The sequence below is a fragment of the Protopterus annectens genome, chromosome 10.part0, assembly GCF_019279795.1.
Source record: "Protopterus annectens isolate FY-2018-M chromosome 10.part0, PAN1.0, whole genome shotgun sequence".
Lineage (NCBI taxonomy): Eukaryota > Metazoa > Chordata > Ceratodontiformes > Protopteridae > Protopterus > Protopterus annectens.
The window spans coordinates 283,776,291-283,794,064 of NC_056744.1; the positions used below are offsets into that span (position 1 = coordinate 283,776,291).

At 39.3% G+C, this 17,774-nt stretch overlaps 1 protein-coding gene across 1 annotated transcript in view; it reads left to right on the forward strand.

Annotated features, from left to right (window-relative positions):
• The window catches only part of GRIN2C (glutamate ionotropic receptor NMDA type subunit 2C), a 3,426,271-nt gene that overhangs the window by 3,351,193 nt on the left and 57,304 nt on the right, over positions 1 to 17,774 (forward strand). The gene's annotated exons all lie outside the window — the stretch shown is intronic.

Genomic DNA, 17,774 nt, shown 5'->3' on the forward strand with positions numbered 1-17,774 from the left:
ACTAAGACAATACATGAGGAATACTTTACTAAATCAATCAATTTTTTTAAAAAAAACAAAAAACAAAAATGTACAAAGACAAAATACAGTTTGCCTGGACTAATTTAAGTAGGTAACAAACAGAGTTCACATTATGTGGCTGAGGAGTTAAGCTCAGGCACAAAAATATAAAGTTGAGTTAAGGATATCTGTAGTAAAGCTAAATAATTTAATCATCGGTCAGAAGGCTAGAAGACAGATTCGGTAGTTAGCAGAGGCAAAGAAACTGATGGTTACAAGTGTTAAAAAAGCAAGTTAGAAGGTAAACAGGTAGATAGGTAGTAAAGCTATGGGAAAAAGGGGAGAAAAGATAGATAGAAATTGTGGATAGAATATGGTTACGTAGGGTAAAAGTATTTTAACATAGTTAAATGTTAAGAAAGTCAAGTTGAAAAGGAGAGTGAGGAAGCAGGATAGAGATGAAATGCTATGGTAGTAGGATAAAGATGGTCTAGGTATGGCTGGAAAGTAAATAGAGAGAGGATGGCTATACGGTGAAGTAGGCAATAAGATTGGAGAAAAGAGTGAAGGTCCAGTGAAGGGGGCTGAGGATGTTAGTCTAGGTAAGAAAGGGAGTGGAAAGAATTGCGGATAGAATATGGTTACGTAGGGTAAAAGTATTTTAACATAGTTAAATGTTAAGAAAGTCAAGTTGAAAAGGAGAGTGAGGAAGCAGGATAGAGATGAAATGCTATGGTAGTAGGATAAAGATGGTCTAGGTATGGCTGGAAAGTAAATAGAGAGAGGATGGCTATACGGTGAAGTAGGCAATAAGATTGGAGAAAAGAGTGAAGGTCCAGTGAAGGGGGCTGAGGATGTTAGTCTAGGTAAGAAAGGGAGTGGAAAGAATTGCAAGTAGCAGACTGTTTAGAGTAATGAACAGTACTATGCTCAGTCAGGATTGGAGCAGGGGCATAGCCAGTGAATTAGTAGGTGGTTTTTTATCTGTTTTTTGAAAAGGTGACATGATGTTAGGGAGGTCAGTTCAATGGGAAGTTTATTCCAGTAAGAACCGATAGTGTTTGCAAATAGGGAATCACCTGATTTGTTATGAGATTTCAAGGTAGTAACTAGTAGCTTGTTGGCTGATCTGAGTGTCTATCTATGAGACTTGTAAAATAAAGTAACATAAATCTATGAGACTTGTAAAATAAAGTAACATATATACATGTTTTAACAAGATAAAAACTGAATATATATATAAATGCAAAACGAAACCAACCAGTACAAGAATATAAACTGAATATATATATAAATGCAAAACGAAACCAACCAGTACAAGAATATAACAAATTCAAACCCAAACGAACGGAGAAATCTGAAATAAATTCCAAGTAAGTCCCAATGGCTCACTGAGCTGGAAATGCTGCTCACGATACTAAATAAAAGCTCACAAAGCTTATAATATAGTTCACAGTTCAAAGTCAAGAGCCAATGCTTTCAGTAGTAAAAAACAGCTTTAATAGTGCACAGACGTTAGCGCTTTCACGAAACCAACTGTTCGCTTCTTCAGACGTTACAATTCAAACATGCATCAAGTCTTAATAAATATTACACATCACTTCCTGTTATTGTGTCATATCCTCTAGAAACAAGTAAAATAAATTAAAGGGATATGCCTCTAAACACATAAAATCTATAATATATGAGTGTGTCTGATGCGATAATCTATGAGACTTGTAAAATAAAGTAACATATATACATGTTTTAACAAGATAAAAACTGAATTCAATTTAAAAGTGGTTAGAGACAGAACCTGTGAAAATATAGACAAAATCATCTCAAAGGTCTTGCTTTTAATACAGGTTGCAGGGAGATAGATTCATTTAATCCAACACCCCTGTGTGCCCCCAAGCGAAATATCCATTTCATTTCAATTTCCTCGGTGGTGTTGCTTAAATCCCCACCCCTCATATTATGTCTCACCACATGTAAAACTTGAAATAAAAACTTGTGTTCTGACCCATGGGTTAACATGTGTTTCGAGATAGCACTATATGCCTCACCCCTAGAGTAGGCATACAAGTGATCTCGTATTCGTTCTTTCAACGATCTATTTGTTTTGCCCACGTAGAAACAGAAACAGACCTGACAGCAAGCGACGTAAACTACGTCCCTGGTATTGCAGTCAGATCTGTTTCTGATATCCCATAGCCTGCCGTCATTTGGGTTTCTAAAAAACCTAGACTTATCAATGTATGCACAATAATTGCAAGAGCCACAACTATGAGTACCATAGTCGGGCGGCAAACGATCGATACTCTTGTTGTGGCATAAGTCAGGAAAACAAAGTATCTGTTTTAAGCTCTTACAATTACTGAAAGTATAGCTGGGACAGTTGCCAACTATATCTCTGGTGCGGGGATCTAAGACCAAAACATCCCAATTATTTGAGATAATGTTTTGAATGGCTGAAGTGTTTTTGCCCAACGGTAAAACTAAAGGTAGCTGTCGATTTACAGTGCGTGGAGCCAGTGGGATTGCCCTCCTGTCAGAGAAATGTGGCTTTCCCTGCTATGTCTTAAGCGTGATACAAAGTTGCAAATATCATTAACTTCATCAATTAAATACCCCCTGTTTACGAAACTAATTTTTAACTTATCCAATTCCAAATGAAAATCCAAATCACTTGAACAAAGCCGAGAAATTCTCAACGCTTGTCCCTTTATGATATTGCGAAAAATGATGGGATCATGCATACTGTCCGTGGAGAGGTAGGAATTGGTGTAGCATGGCTTTCTGTATACTTTGGAGTGAAAAGAATCATTGGACCTATACACCGTGGTATCCAAAAAATTGATGGACATAAAGGAAAACTCCATTGTAAACTTCAGAAAACTATCCCTGCTATTCAATTCTGATAAAAATGAAGCAATGGAGGCACCAGTTCCATTCCATAGGAGAAAGAGGTCATCGACAAAGCGTCTATAAAAGACGATGTTGGCATTATTGAAGATGACCTCCCTCTCCCAGGCTGCCATGACCAAGTTGGCATAGGAGTTGGCGCAACTGGTGCCCATGGCAACTCCTGTGGTTTGCCTATAGATCGTGTCCATGAACACAAAATAATTATTTTCCAACACAATCTCTAATAAGAGACAGAGAAAATCTGCCTCCATAGATGTCATTACCTCACACATCAAAGTTTTCACCATACATATCCCCTCCATGTTAGGTATACATGTGAAAAGGGATTTAACGTCATGCGTTGCCAACAGGACATTCGAACAGTCATTGATAGTTCTAACACCCTCATATAAATCCATAAGAAACTGACCAGTGTCCTTTAATACATGTGTGAAAGTAGATAACACAGATTTCAATCTACTATCTAGGTATATCGAGATAGGCTCCGTTGCCCACCCTGCCCCTGCCACTATTGGTCTTAATGGTGGTGTAATCGGGTCCTTATGGACCTTAGGCAGTCCACTAATGGTTGGTATTAGAGGCTTATGTACGGTACAAAAATCAAATAATTCTTTAGTCATAATCTGTAATTTCACACACTCACACAAGGTGTTATTAATCCTGTCTAAACATTGCATAATGTCAAATGACTGAACCTTCTCATATTCAGGAGTGTTAAACATGTCAAGCATAGTTTGAATGTAAAGGGAACGATCCATAACAACTATGCGACCTCCCTTATCCGCGGGTTTCACGATAATATTCTCATTCTTCTTCAAGTTATGAATGGCCTGTTTCTCACCATGAGATAAATTCTCATGTGAACTATAATTAATGCAAGCAGAGCCATGGTATACATCATTTTCAATAGCCTTGATGAAGAGATCCAAATTGGGAGGCAAAGGTGGATTTATCAGACTTTTGCGTTTATAATAGGGGCCCATAGATGTATTGACATTATTAAACATTAGTTTCAGATTGATATTTCTAACAAATAGCCGTATAGCTATCAAAACATCACTGACATCTATGCAAGTACTGGGAATGAAGGTTAGACCCCTTTCCAGCACTGCTAGTTCATCTGGACAAAGTCTGTATGTTGAAATATTCATCACTATTGAGCATTCCCCCATTTCATCCTGTGGATTTGTTGTGGATAACTGCAATGGCAACAAAGACCTTACAAATTCAGCTTTTGATTTGACGGCTGAACCGAATGGTGAGCGACGGTCAACGAACTCATGTGTGAATGGATCTTTAACTACTTTTCTAATGGAGAGTTGTAATCCTTTACTATCGGTGGTTGATTCGACCTTTTCTTATGAAGAGGTTGATGTGGACAGTAGTATTTTGGTCAGACAGTTGCGACGAGACATCGAATATAATTTATTTAAACACAGAAGGCTCTTGCTACAGAGACAACACTTGGAGGCCAGTTTACATCATCGTGTTGTTCCAAGGGGCTTACGCATTCTTACCATGCCAACTTACGGTAACACCTATCCGGACCTCCTTGCGAAGTGGCAGGTAATTAATTTAAGGGCCAGTAGGGCCTACATGGAACTAATCATTGATTATTTTAAACCGATAGAGTCTGACCTAGTGAGTGTAATTAATAATCAACAGCAGGAGCTTAGTAACATTATTGGTAAAGACTTGGCAGACTTGTTCATACATGAACTGATGGACAAAGTTTCTAGTTTTGGTAACACGCTGCTTAATCAAAAAAAGAAGAAATTAAGCAGAGATAAATATGATTTTGACAACAACAATGTGTTCATGTGGCCAAAGACTGTGCAGGCATCTAATCCACGCAAACAAGTCACTAACAAGTTTCAACCTAAACGTGGGGCTATACCTGGCAATACCATTTCTGATACTGTACCTACAGATAACACAGAAGGCTTGGTAGAGAACCGGGTAGTTTCTACTGCATTTACATCTTTGGATAAATCGGGGAATGATACTCCTCTACCTATACAGAAACCTGTCTGTATTGATGGAGTGGCTCAGCACATAGACAATGTCTCATCCCCCCAATCTGTTAGATCTGCATATTTTACACCAGCAGAACAAGTAACTGTACCTTCTATAGAGAACCATGTGCATACCAATCCAGTGGTACGTAGGAAAATACAGTTGGATAAGTTGCATCCTAGAGATACACAGGATTTTCCAGAAGTGCCCCTCCCCATTCGTGTGGGGAGGAAGAGGTCAATGGATTACGACCAACCGAGGGACTCAAAGAGAAGAGAGGTCCCTATGAATGCACAACAATTCCACAGGATGAAATGGGGGAATGCTCAATAGTGATGAATATTTCAACATACAGACTTTGTCCAGATGAACTAGCAGTGCTGGAAAGGGGTCTAACCTTCATTCCCAGTACTTGCATAGATGTCAGTGATGTTTTGATAGCTATACGGCTATTTGTTAGAAATATCAATCTGAAACTAATGTTTAATAATGTCAATACATCTACGGGCCCCTATTATAAACGCAAAAGTCTGATAAATCCACCTTTGCCTCCCAATTTGGATCTCTTCATCAAGGCTATTGAAAATGATGTATACCATGGCTCTGCTTGCATTAATTATAGTACACATGAGAATTTATCTCATGGTGAGAAACAGGCCATTCATAACTTGAAGAAGAATGAGAATATTATCGTGAAACCCGCGGATAAGGGAGGTCGCATAGTTGTTATGGATCGTTCCCTTTACATTCAAACTATGCTTGACATGTTTAACACTCCTGAACATGAGAAGGTTCAGTCATTTGACATTATGCAATGTTTAGACAGGATTAATAACACCTTGTGTGAGTGTGTGAAATTACAGATTATGACTAAAGAATTATTTGATTTTTGTACCGTACATAAGCCTCTAATACCAGCCATTAGTGGACTGCCTAAGGTCCATAAGGACCCGATTACACCACCATTAAGACCAATAGTGGCAGGGGCATGGTGGGCAATGGAGCCTATCTCGATATACCTAGATAGTAGATTGAAATCTGTGTTATCTACTTTCACACATGTATTAAAGGACACTGGTCAGTTTCTTATGGATTTATATGAGGGTGTTAGAACTATCAATGACTGTTCGAATGTCCTGTTGGCAACGCTTGACGTTAAATCCCTTTTCACATGTATACCTAACATGGAGGGGATATGTATGGTGAAAACTTTGATGTGTGAGGTAATGACATCTATGGAGGCAGATTTTCTCTGTCTCTTATTAGAGATTGTGTTGGAAAATAATTATTTTGTGTTCATGGACACGATCTATAGGCAAACCACAGGAGTTGCCATGGGCACCAGTTGCGCCAACTCCTATGCCAACTTGGTCATGGCAGCCTGGGAGAGGGAGGTCATCTTCAATAATGCCAACATCGTCTTTTATAGGCGCTTTGTCGATGACCTCTTTCTCCTATGGAATGGAACTGGTGCCTCCATTGCTTCATTTTTATCAGAATTGAATAGCAGGGATAGTTTTCTGAAGTTTACAATGGAGTTTTCCTTTATGTCCATCAATTTTTTGGATACCACGGTGTATAGGTCCAATGATTCTTTTCACTCCAAAGTATACAGAAAGCCATGCTACACCAATTCCTACCTCTCCACGGACAGTATGCATGATCCCATCATTTTTCGCAATATCATAAAGGGACAAGCGTTGAGAATTTCTTGGCTTTGTTCAAGTGATTTGGATTTTCATTTGGAATTGGATAAGTTAAAAATTAGTTTCGTAAACAGGGGGTATTTAATTGATGAAGTTAATGATATTTGCAACTTTGTATCACGCTTAAGACATAGCAGAGGAAAGCCACATTTCTCTGACAGGAGGGCAATCCCACTGGCTCCACGCACTGTAAATCGACAGCTACCTTTAGTTTTACCATTGGGCAAAAACACTTCAGCCATTCAAAACATTATCTCAAATAATTGGGATGTTTTGGTCTTAGATCCCCGCACCAGAGATATAGTTGGCAACTGTCCCAGCTATACTTTCAGTAATTGTAAGAGCTTAAAACAGATACTTTGTTTTCCTGACTTATGCCACAACAAGAGTATCGATCGTTTGCCGCCCGACTATGGTACTCATAGTTGTGGCTCTTGCAATTATTGTGCATACATTGATAAGTCTAGGTTTTTTAGAAACCCAAATGACGGCAGGCTATGGGATATCAGAAACAGATCTGACTGCAATACCAGGGACATAGTTTACGTCGCGTGCTGTCAGGTCTGTTTCTGTTTCTACGTGGGCAAAACAAATAGATCGTTGAAAGAACGAATACGAGATCACTTGTATGCCTACTCTAGGGGTGAGGCATATAGTGCTATCTCGAAACACATGTTAACCCATGGGTCAGAACACAAGTTATTTCAAGTTTTACATGTGGTGAGACATAATATGATCGGTGGTGATTTAACCAACAGCACCGACGAAATTGAAATCAATTGGATATTTCGCTTGGGGGCACACAGGGTGTTGGATTAAATGAATCTATCTCCCTGCAACCTGTATTAAAAGCAAGACCTTTGAGATGATTTTGTCTATATTTTCACAGGTTCTGTCTCTAACCACTTTTAAATTGAATTCAGTTTTTATCTTGTTAAAACATGTATATATGTTACTTTATTTTACAAGTCTCATAGATTATCGCATCAGACACACTCATATATTATAGATTTTATGTGTTTAGAGGCATATCCCTTTAATTTATTTTACTTGTTTCTAGAGGATATGACACAATAACAGGAAGTGATGTGTAATATTTATTAAGACTTGATGCATGTTTGAATTGTAATGTCTGAAGAAGCGAACAGTTGGTTTCGTGAAAGCGCTAACGTCTGTGCACTATTAAAGCTGTTTTTTACTACTGAAAGCATTGGCTCTTGACTTTGAACTGTGAACTATATTATAAGCTTTGTGAGCTTTTATTTAGTATCGTGAGCAGCATTTCCAGCTCAGTGAGCCATTGGGACTTACTTGGAATTTATTTCAGATTTCTCCATTCGTTTGGGTTTGAATTTGTTATATATATATATATATATATATATATATATATATATATATATATATATATATATATATATATATATATATATATATATATATATGTGTGTGTGTGTGTGTGTATATATATATATATATATATATATATATATATAAAATCTATATGGGTCTACTTTAGATGGCCAAAATACCACTTACCCAACTTTTAAATTGCTGAGACAAAAGCACCAAAAATCCACTTAAACAAGCACATACATCATCAACAAAACACTACAGGTAAGTAACAATTTGGCCACACCACAACAAAACAGAAAAACTTAAACACATGAAACCCACCCATGTGTGGGGCTTCACCCTCACACACCCCCAACTAAATATACCAACTCTGAGATTGCATTACAGTGGGAAAGGGGCAAAATTCACTATGGTGGCCAAGTGGTTACTTACCTCTAGTTTACCTGTCCTTCCACTAATCATCTCCTCAAATGACTATGATTCCTCCCCTTTTCCTCTAACATATCCTATTCTTGCTACTGCCTCCTATACAATTTCTAGTTGATCTTAAGTATTTCAAATGAACTGTATACCTTGAATATATCTATAAATGTACTTTGATTATTTTGTAGATCTACTATACTGTACATACTAACATCCTAAAAAAAAAAGTTTGTGGAGCTTTTCTCCCCAGACCTTCACTGAAAATGAGTTTCTGACCCAGTAGATTTTCCCAATCAACAAATGTCAACAAATAAAATAATAAATAAATAAATATATATAGATATACTAATAAATGTTGATATATAAATCATTATCTTCTACCTTCCCAGCATTAAAGGCAAATGGTGTATCCATATTCATAAAGGATACTCACACCTCCAGGTTGGTGGCAACGCACGAAGCTTCGGAAACCATCCAGGTGCAACTAACATAGGCAAAACTGCTCTACAAATTGTAGCATGCTACAGGCCACCCTCTCAAACTCAGGAACCCCACACAGCCTTCCTGAAGACACTGGAGGGTATAAATGTATCTCCAAACACCATCATATTGGGTGACTTCAACTACCCGAATATAGACTGGGAACATTACTCAAGCCCTAACTTTCTAGCCCAACGGTTCCTGGAGTTCATAAATTCAAATGCCATGGAACAGCTAGTCACTGTTCCCACGAGAGGAGAAAATATACTAGATCTCATTGTCACAAACATGGGGACAAAATGCTCCACACCGGAAGTATACCCCTCATTGGTGAGATCTGATCATAAACTAATCTCACTGGAAATCCACATCCCGCCCCCACCCCAAGCAAAAAAGACCATAGTGAAGAACTTCTCTAAAGCAAAGTTCACACTACTCAAGACTGGTGTGGTATCCTTCAAGGCCCCTGAGCCAGAGGAAACCACAACCCAAGCTGCGGAAGCCCTTACAAATGCCTTCTATGAACACCTCCAGGACTGCATGGATCAGGCAATCCCAAATAAAACCAAGACTCTTTCCACAAAGGGCAAACGTCCAGTCTGGTGGACCCCAGCCATTAACAAACTTTACAATAAGAGGAGAAAGCTATTACATGATAGAACAAAATCCATAAAAGGGAAGTCACCCCTGATCATTATTAGTAAAAAATACGAGCACTCATAAAATCAACTAAGGCCAATTTTGAGAGAAAAATTGCCATGGATTCAAAGGACAATCATAAGGCCTTTTTCAGCTATGTTAGGAACCTGGGTGGAAACTCCCAGATATGCTCAGAATTAGTCCAAAATGATACAAAAATCACTGAACCCACAGACATTGCCAACATACTGGCAGACAGGTTCAGTGCAAACTTCACCCCTCTCCCCTAAAGGAGAGATAACTATCCCAGCCGAGTGTAGCCTCCCGGACATCTCAAATGCGCAGGTGAAAGCTGCTCTCTCTAAAGCTAAAAACACAGCATCAATGGGACCGGATGGTGTCCCCGGCTGTGTGCTACACGAGCTAAATGAGGAATTAAACCCGCACATAAGGCAGCTGTTTAATCTCAGCCTTACCACAGGATACGTGCCCAAGGAGTGGCGTACGGCAACTGTGGTCCCACTCCACAAAGACGGTGCCTCTACGGACCCTGGTAATTACCGCCCCATAAGCTTAACAAGTCTAGTCTGCAAAGCTATGGAGAGGATCATAATGGAGCTCATAAACAAAGATATAGGGGACTTGCAGACATTGGACCCGACCCAGTTTGGCTTTGTCAAGGGAAGATCATGCCTTTTGAACTTGGTTGACTTCTTGAAACAGTCACCAAGGCCATTGATGAGGAAAGGCAGTCCATACAGCCTACCTTGAACTTGCAAAGGCTTTCGACACAATACCCCACTCGGGTATTGTAGAAAAACTACCAGCTTAAATGTAAACCCATATGTCACAAGATGGGTTGCAAACTGGCTTAAGGACAGAACCCACAGGGTTAGAGTTGCTGGCGCTGTGTCAGACTCCAAGCCGGTCACAAGTGGTGTCCCACAGGGCTCGGTCCTTGGCCCCTATTGTTTGGCATCTACTTCTCAGAAGTACAGGCCAACATGGGAGGACTTTGGCTGACAAAGTTTGCAGCCGACTGCAAACTGGGCGCCATAGTGGAAAGTGCATCGGACACGGATATCCTTCAGAAGGGACTCACGGAAACAGATAGCTGGTGCCAGAGCCATGGCCTGAAGTTAAACGCCAAAAATGTATAGTCATACCCTTCGGGAAAAACAAGGTAACCCCAAGCTACCATATAGGTGGCAATCCACTAAGCACAGAAGAGGTTATCAGAGACCTGGGGACCCAGGTTGACAGTGGCCTTTCTTTTAACACTCACATTGCTAAAGTGGTTAGAAAGACCTTCTACATTGCCCACCTGATCATGAAGGGATTCACATCCAGATCTAGTGAGGTCATTGTTCCTCTGTACTCTTCACTTATCAGACCAATGATCGAGTACAATGCCCCATTCGGGATGTATCTCACCCGACATCTGCAGCAATTGGAGAGACCCCAAAAGTTCCTCACCAAAAAGATAAAGGGACTCCAAAATCTGTCATATGCTGCCAGATTGAAGAAACTCCAGCTCTATTCAGTCGCATACCGTCTGCTCAGAGGTGACATGTGCCTGACATACAAGGCCATGTCCAACCTGGAATTAATGGACATGCTCCACCTCAAAAATCCAAATCCACCAAAACCACTAGAGCAAGCGACTTAAACCTTAGCACGGATATAAATAGGACGTGCTGGAGGGATAGATTTATCACTCAGAGACTCCCTATGCTGTGGAATAAAATCCCGGTCCATGTGAGGCAGAGCACCTCGCTGACTCTGTTCAAGAGAAATCTAGACCTGTGGATGGGAGATCGTAGGTTTACCCCGGGAATCATCTCTGTGTAACTGCTGGACAGAGGCACAACAAACTAATGGGCACAGTATTTTTTCATATAAGGGGTGGCGTAAGCCACAATAATTTGGGCTAGGCTTATAAATGCCTTAGGGCAGATAGCCTAGTATAAACCTATGAACCTATGAACCTATGTTCACTCATATTAATATATAAACTTTTGCAGGATGGGCTCAAGCCCAATTTGAGCTCTACTTTATTTCAGTAGCCAACTATAAATTCTTATAAAACTTTCTACTCACCAGCATTAAGATACATTGCTTGCTTAATTATAAAAAAGCTTACCAGTTACCAGTGGCTTGATAGTTATCACCTGTTGTAGAATTTGATATTCAATTTATAGTAACAAATAACTTTGATTCGCAACGGGCATACTATTTATATGAAACTAACTATTTAAGGATTCACAAATGTAGTGATGGTCAATGAGACTCCTTGAGACAAGGCATTAAGATATGGAAATCTTCTTTATTAACATTACTTGCTTCTCTTAATTGTTAAACAAGACAAATATGCACAGATTTACTGAACATATCAAAGAAGAAATTGGATACATTGTTAGTGAATTAGAATATGTTTGTCTTTAATTAAACATGTTAGAATATTTGTGGCTATTTTGACTAGGAACTTTGAAAGCTATCTTAAATTGTATCACATACACATTTAGACATATTGTCTTACTTAAGAGTTTGTTTTCATAGACAAAAGTGTTTATTTAAGGGTCAAATTTCTATACTGTCAATTTAACTCTAACACCATATTTGATGATATCAGTACATGGTATCAGTTGTATGTTGTTTACTTCTATAGGGTTACATGTGTGTGTGTGTGTGTGTGTGTGTGTGTGTGTGTGTGTGTGTGTGTGTGTGTGTGTGTGTGTGTGTGTATATATATATATATATATATATATGTATTATGTTGTTGTATCTTTCGGCTTTTCCCGGTTAGGGGTCGCCACAACGGAACTCCCGTCCACTAATGATTGGCAGTAGATTTTTACATACCGAGTTGCAGCCCTGACGCACAACCTTCAACGAAGGTACGCCCATTCACGCATGTCTCCACACAGAAGACGCTTTAGCTGAGAATTGAACAGGACAACGTCTTACTGTGAGGTGACAACGCTACCATGTATAATATGTATGCATATATATTTATCTGTATGCATATGTGTATATATATTTAGGTATATGAGTGTATATGACTATTGGCTTTACGCTAGGCTATATAATAATAAAATATACTGTACTGTCTCATGCAACCTTTACTTTTTAGGTTTTACTATAATTACAACTGATAAAAGCAAGAGAATATCTTATAGAATGTTAAAGAAACAAGGTAGAATAGATAATGTCACTATATCACCCTATTATTTATAAAAAGGAAGGGTACATTAAAGAGTTTACAAGAATAATGGTTCATACCAATGAGAAATGTGCTACTTATAAGCAACTCAAAATATATGAATCACAACTAGTAATAGCACTTATATATCTGTTCATTCAATATCTGTGAAGATTGTACTTTAAAATATGATAATCCATGGGAATCTACTTGATAACTTTTCTTTTGGGACTCTAACGTTTCATATTATTATTGCATTAAAATCTTTTATTCCAAACAATATAATATCTGATTGAAATACATTTCTATACTTTGAACACATATTATACAATAAATGCTAATAAGAAAATACCCTGTTTAAGAAGGTATGTTATCTATAATATTTCAGACTTATTCACAAATATGTACAGTGTTCTAAGGAGAGAAGCTATGTATTATTACATTGGTTAATTTTAACTTATGGTTAAGGCAGTAGGCCTAAAAAGGGATACACTAGTGATTTTTGTGATGGGTGAGGGTGGTTTACATGAATATGTCATTAAACTGGGAATTACCTATTAGTAGGTGAGGTATCTTATGTCCATAACAGCATTCACTGTTTTCCAATATAATCTCAAAAAATGTCTGTTTATAAATGCATTTCATTAAATGGAATGGTCTCAATAACCCTATAAAGAGAGACAGCTTAATTAAACATTTAAAGGTAAATAACATTCATATTGCTTTTTTTACAAGAGCCTTATCTATTTATTTTATTTTATTTATTATTTATTTACATTTGTTTACCGGGAAATTCTGACTGGACGCAGGTCCTTTTTCAGCAGATGCCCGGAGAGAAAAGCTCCACATCAAGTACATGATAAATAGAGATACAAAGTTGCATCAATAGTAAACAACATTGCAGGTTGTTGGCTTTAATACAATAACAAGATATTGATTATCAATAGTATATACAGTAAAGGTTGCAAGTTAAGATAGTTTCTTGTCATTTATAATATTAGTAACAAAGTTGTCGGACAAGATGTTAACGTATGTAAAGATAACTAGCTATTTCTGACTGTGGTTAGTAGTGGCGGTAGTATAGTTGGGTTAAGAGTCTAGGTTGGGGGGTAAGGGTGGGGGTGTTAGTCTGGATTAGAGCAAGGACAAAGCCAGTGTAAATTTAAGTGGAATTTGAGCACAGTCTTGAAAAGGCTGCTAGAAGGTAGAGTAGTTATACAGGGTGGAAGATTGTTCCAAAGTTTAGATATGGTACTTGAAAATATGGTTTCTCTTCTGAGTTTTTGGGTTTGATAACAGTGAGTTGATTTTTGTTGCTTGATCTTGGGGGCCTAGTGGGGTGATAGGGTTGGAGAAGGGTTTGAAGGGAAGGGATATTAAGGGGGTGGTTAATAAGTTTATGAGTGAGGGTGAGTTGATTAAAGTGAAGGAGTTATGGGAGTTCTAGCCAGTTTAGTTCTTTAAGGGAGATACAATGATTGCTGCGGTGATAGGTTCCAGTGGCAAATTTAACAATTTTGTTGTAACAAGCATTCAGCTTGTGTAGGTCTGTCTGTTTAGTTGGTAAGTATGGGGGATGCATAGAGTAGGGTGGAGATTAGCTGGGAATTGGTTATGGAGATTCTAGCTGCATTGGTTAGTAATTGCCGTCTTCGATATAATGCACCAAGATTCTTGTGAACTTTTTTTATTGTGAGAAATATGTGGGTGTCAAATCTAAGTTTGTTGTCTATTTCCACATGAGTAATTTTGCGTGTTCTGATGGAGAGATGATGGTATTGTCTTTGGCAAGAATGTTGAAGTGGGGTTGTTTTGGGTGGCTTTGGAAAGTTGGAACAGGAGACGTTTTGTCTTACTTGGGTTGAGTAGGAGCTGAGCATTGGATAGCCAGCTTTCTACAGAAAATAATTATTCCTGTGTGATTTGTTGTAGTTCTGGTAGAGTAGGGACAGAGCAGATGACAGTAGAGTCATCTGCATACTGTATAAGAGATGCTTGTGCGGTGGCAGTATGTAGGTTGTTAGTGAAAAGTGAGAATAGCAGAGGGCCAAGGATAGACCCTTTGGGAACTCCGAGAGTAACTGGGAGGCAAAGTGATAGGTTATCATCCCAGATTACTGATTGCTGGTGTCCGTCTAGATAGCTGTGGAATGAGTTGCAGGCTGATTGTGAGAAGGAGAGGTTGGGGAGAGTAGAGAGTAGTAGCTCATGAGATACCATGTCCAAGACCTTTGAGAGATCTAGAAATACGACAGTAGAGAAGAGGCCATTGTTTTTGTGATGAAGTATAGTGTTGGTGAAGGAGACCAGAGTGGAGGTAGTGCTGTGATATGGCCTGAAACTATGTTGGGTTTTGGAGAGGAGATTATTAGTTAGGAGGTAGTTGAAGACCTGGGTGTTGATACATTTTTCAAGTACTTTGGAGAGAGGGGAGAGGATAGCAATGGGGCGGTAATTGGAGAGGTTGGTAGAGGGGGTGCCTTTGTGGAGGGAAATGATTTTATTTTCCATATTGAGGGAACATAGCCTTCTGTTATGGAATGGTTGATTAGAACTGAAATTGGGTAGGCTAGTGTATCAGCTGCAATTTTCAAGTATTCATAGGGGAGGTTGTCATCTGCTAGTTTGGTGGGTTTAAGTTTTGACAATAGTCTTTTTATGTTGGAGGTAAGTACTGAGGTGAAGAAAAGAGGAGTGGGGGTTTAGGGTTAGGAGTTGAGGGGCTGTTGTAGGGAAGTGTTGTTTGTTTAGAGATGTTATAGTTTCAGTGAAGTGTTTGTTGAAGGATTCAGCAATACTGCTGGAGGAGGTGGGAATGGATGGCTGGGGGTATCAACCTTCCCTGGGTGGAGGATAGTGTTAATAGTGGACCAGAATTGCTTAGGGTTGTGGTTGGTAGAGTTTAGGGTGGATTTATAGTCATGGGATTTGTCTAATTTTATATGCTTTTTGGCTTTATTGTGCAGTTTAAGGAATGATTACCTATCTGAGTTATTTTTTGTTAGTTGCCAGTGCTCACAGGCCTTATCTCTGAATTTCATTAGGGTTCTGGTGGTCTTTTGTAACTATGGGGCATGCCTGGATCTGACTTTGGCATTTCTTACTGAAGCGTGGGTGTTTAGGATGGAGAGGAAGGTACTGTTAAAGAAGTGGACAGCCTCATCTAGGTTGAGGTATTTTAGTGGTGACCAGTTAATTTTTTGCAGGGAGGAGATGAAGGAATTGGGGCTGAAGTTGGACTTGTTCTGTATTTGCCTGTGGATAATGGGCTTCAGACTGTTTGTGTGGTGCTGAATTAGGAAAGTGGGGGAGTGATCACTAAGACAGTCAGGTAAGCAGCCTGTTAGGTAAGAGTGAGGGGCTTTGTTGACTAGGATCCAGTCAAGTAAGGTGTAATTGTTACGGTTTTTGTTGATTTGGGTAGGGGATTGAATGAGTTGAGTGAATCCATGGAGATTAAGGTGAATGGCTGGGAGACTGTTATTATATATCTAGCATGGCTTAGTGGTAGATCACTTTGTCTATGGTGTGCCGGGTCCAGGGTTTGAGCCTTGCAGAGGCTGTTTATTTGGCCACAGAAGTACCTCACAAAGAGGATTACTGGCCAACAAATGCCCTACACTGAATGCCTCAAAAAACTCCAGCTTTACTCCATAGCATATTGCCTACTCCGAGGTGATCTCTGCCTAACATATAAAGCTATGTCAAACCTAGAGCTGTTGGACATACTACACCCAAAGAAATCCCACTCCCTCTGAGCTACATGCTCTAGAGAATTAAACCTTGTCACCACAATAAACAGGACATGCTGGAGGGATAGATTCCTGTCCCAGAGACTTCACATACTCTGGAACAGGCTACCTATCCATGTCAATCAAAGTTCTTCATTAGCACTCTTCAAGAAAAATCTTGATGAGTGGATGGGAAATAGGAAATACACCCCGGGGATCAATTCTGCATCTCTGCTCGACAGTGGCACAGGAAAATAACTTTCTTGAGTGGCGTAAGCCAGGGAACCTTGTTGGATAGGCTTACATAGGCCCTTGGGTCGATAGCCTAGTACCTACCTATGAACCTATGAACAGGATAGCCAGTTGATGATAAAGCCACCAATAATGATGGTTTCCTGGGGTAGAGATAGAGTAGCCCAGCACAGGAGATTTTCTAGGGGTGTAATATTTTGCCCTGGTGGGAAATAGCATCCTATGATATTGATTGTTTTGCTTGGGTTTAGTTTGAGATTGGCATAAAGAATTTCTTCATTGTTGTGGTAAGGGGAAGATGAGTTCAGGAGTTGAATACTGAGGTGGTGTTTAAATATCAATGCCACACCACCTCCTTTTTTGACAATCTGTTTATGTGAAGGATGTTGTATTCAGGTGGAGGTATTTCCTCACTTTTGATGTGAGGTTTGAGCCAGGTTTCAGTTAGGAAGAGAATATCTAGGGAATATATGCTTATGCTGGCATGTAGTTCTTGGATTTTATTGCACATGCTTCTGATGTTTAGGGACATTATAAGTAGGTCTGTTGTTTTCTTGTTGGCTAGGAGTTTTGTTGTGGGGGGGGGGGTGCTTGGACTTGTGGTTGGGTGGATTTGGGAGGACCAGGACCAGAGTTTGGATGGATGTCTCTAGTGAGGGATAGCTTATAGAGGGTGTTTAGGATATGTTTTATATACTTAGTAAAATTGCTTATGGTATCTTAGGGATATTTTATTTTGAGTGTGTTATGTGTTTGGTAATGGAGAGTGTGTATTGAAAGTATGTTTTTGGTGGCAGGGATTGTGTATTTATAGTGTAAATGTTTGAAGGAGGGTGCTGAGATAGTACAGTGGAAGTTGGGGCTTGTGACTGTGGAGCCTTGGTAGGATGTAATGTGAGCTAGAACTACGCAGGTTAGGATTGTTATTATATTAGGTAGTAGCATGATTGTGTTGGATGTAAGTGGAGCGGGTGACTAGTGGTGTAGTGTAATTGCTGGCAATTAGGGGTGGGGTTAAGGCTAAGAATAAATGTAGAGGTACTGGGGGTGCGTGGGAATAAGGGA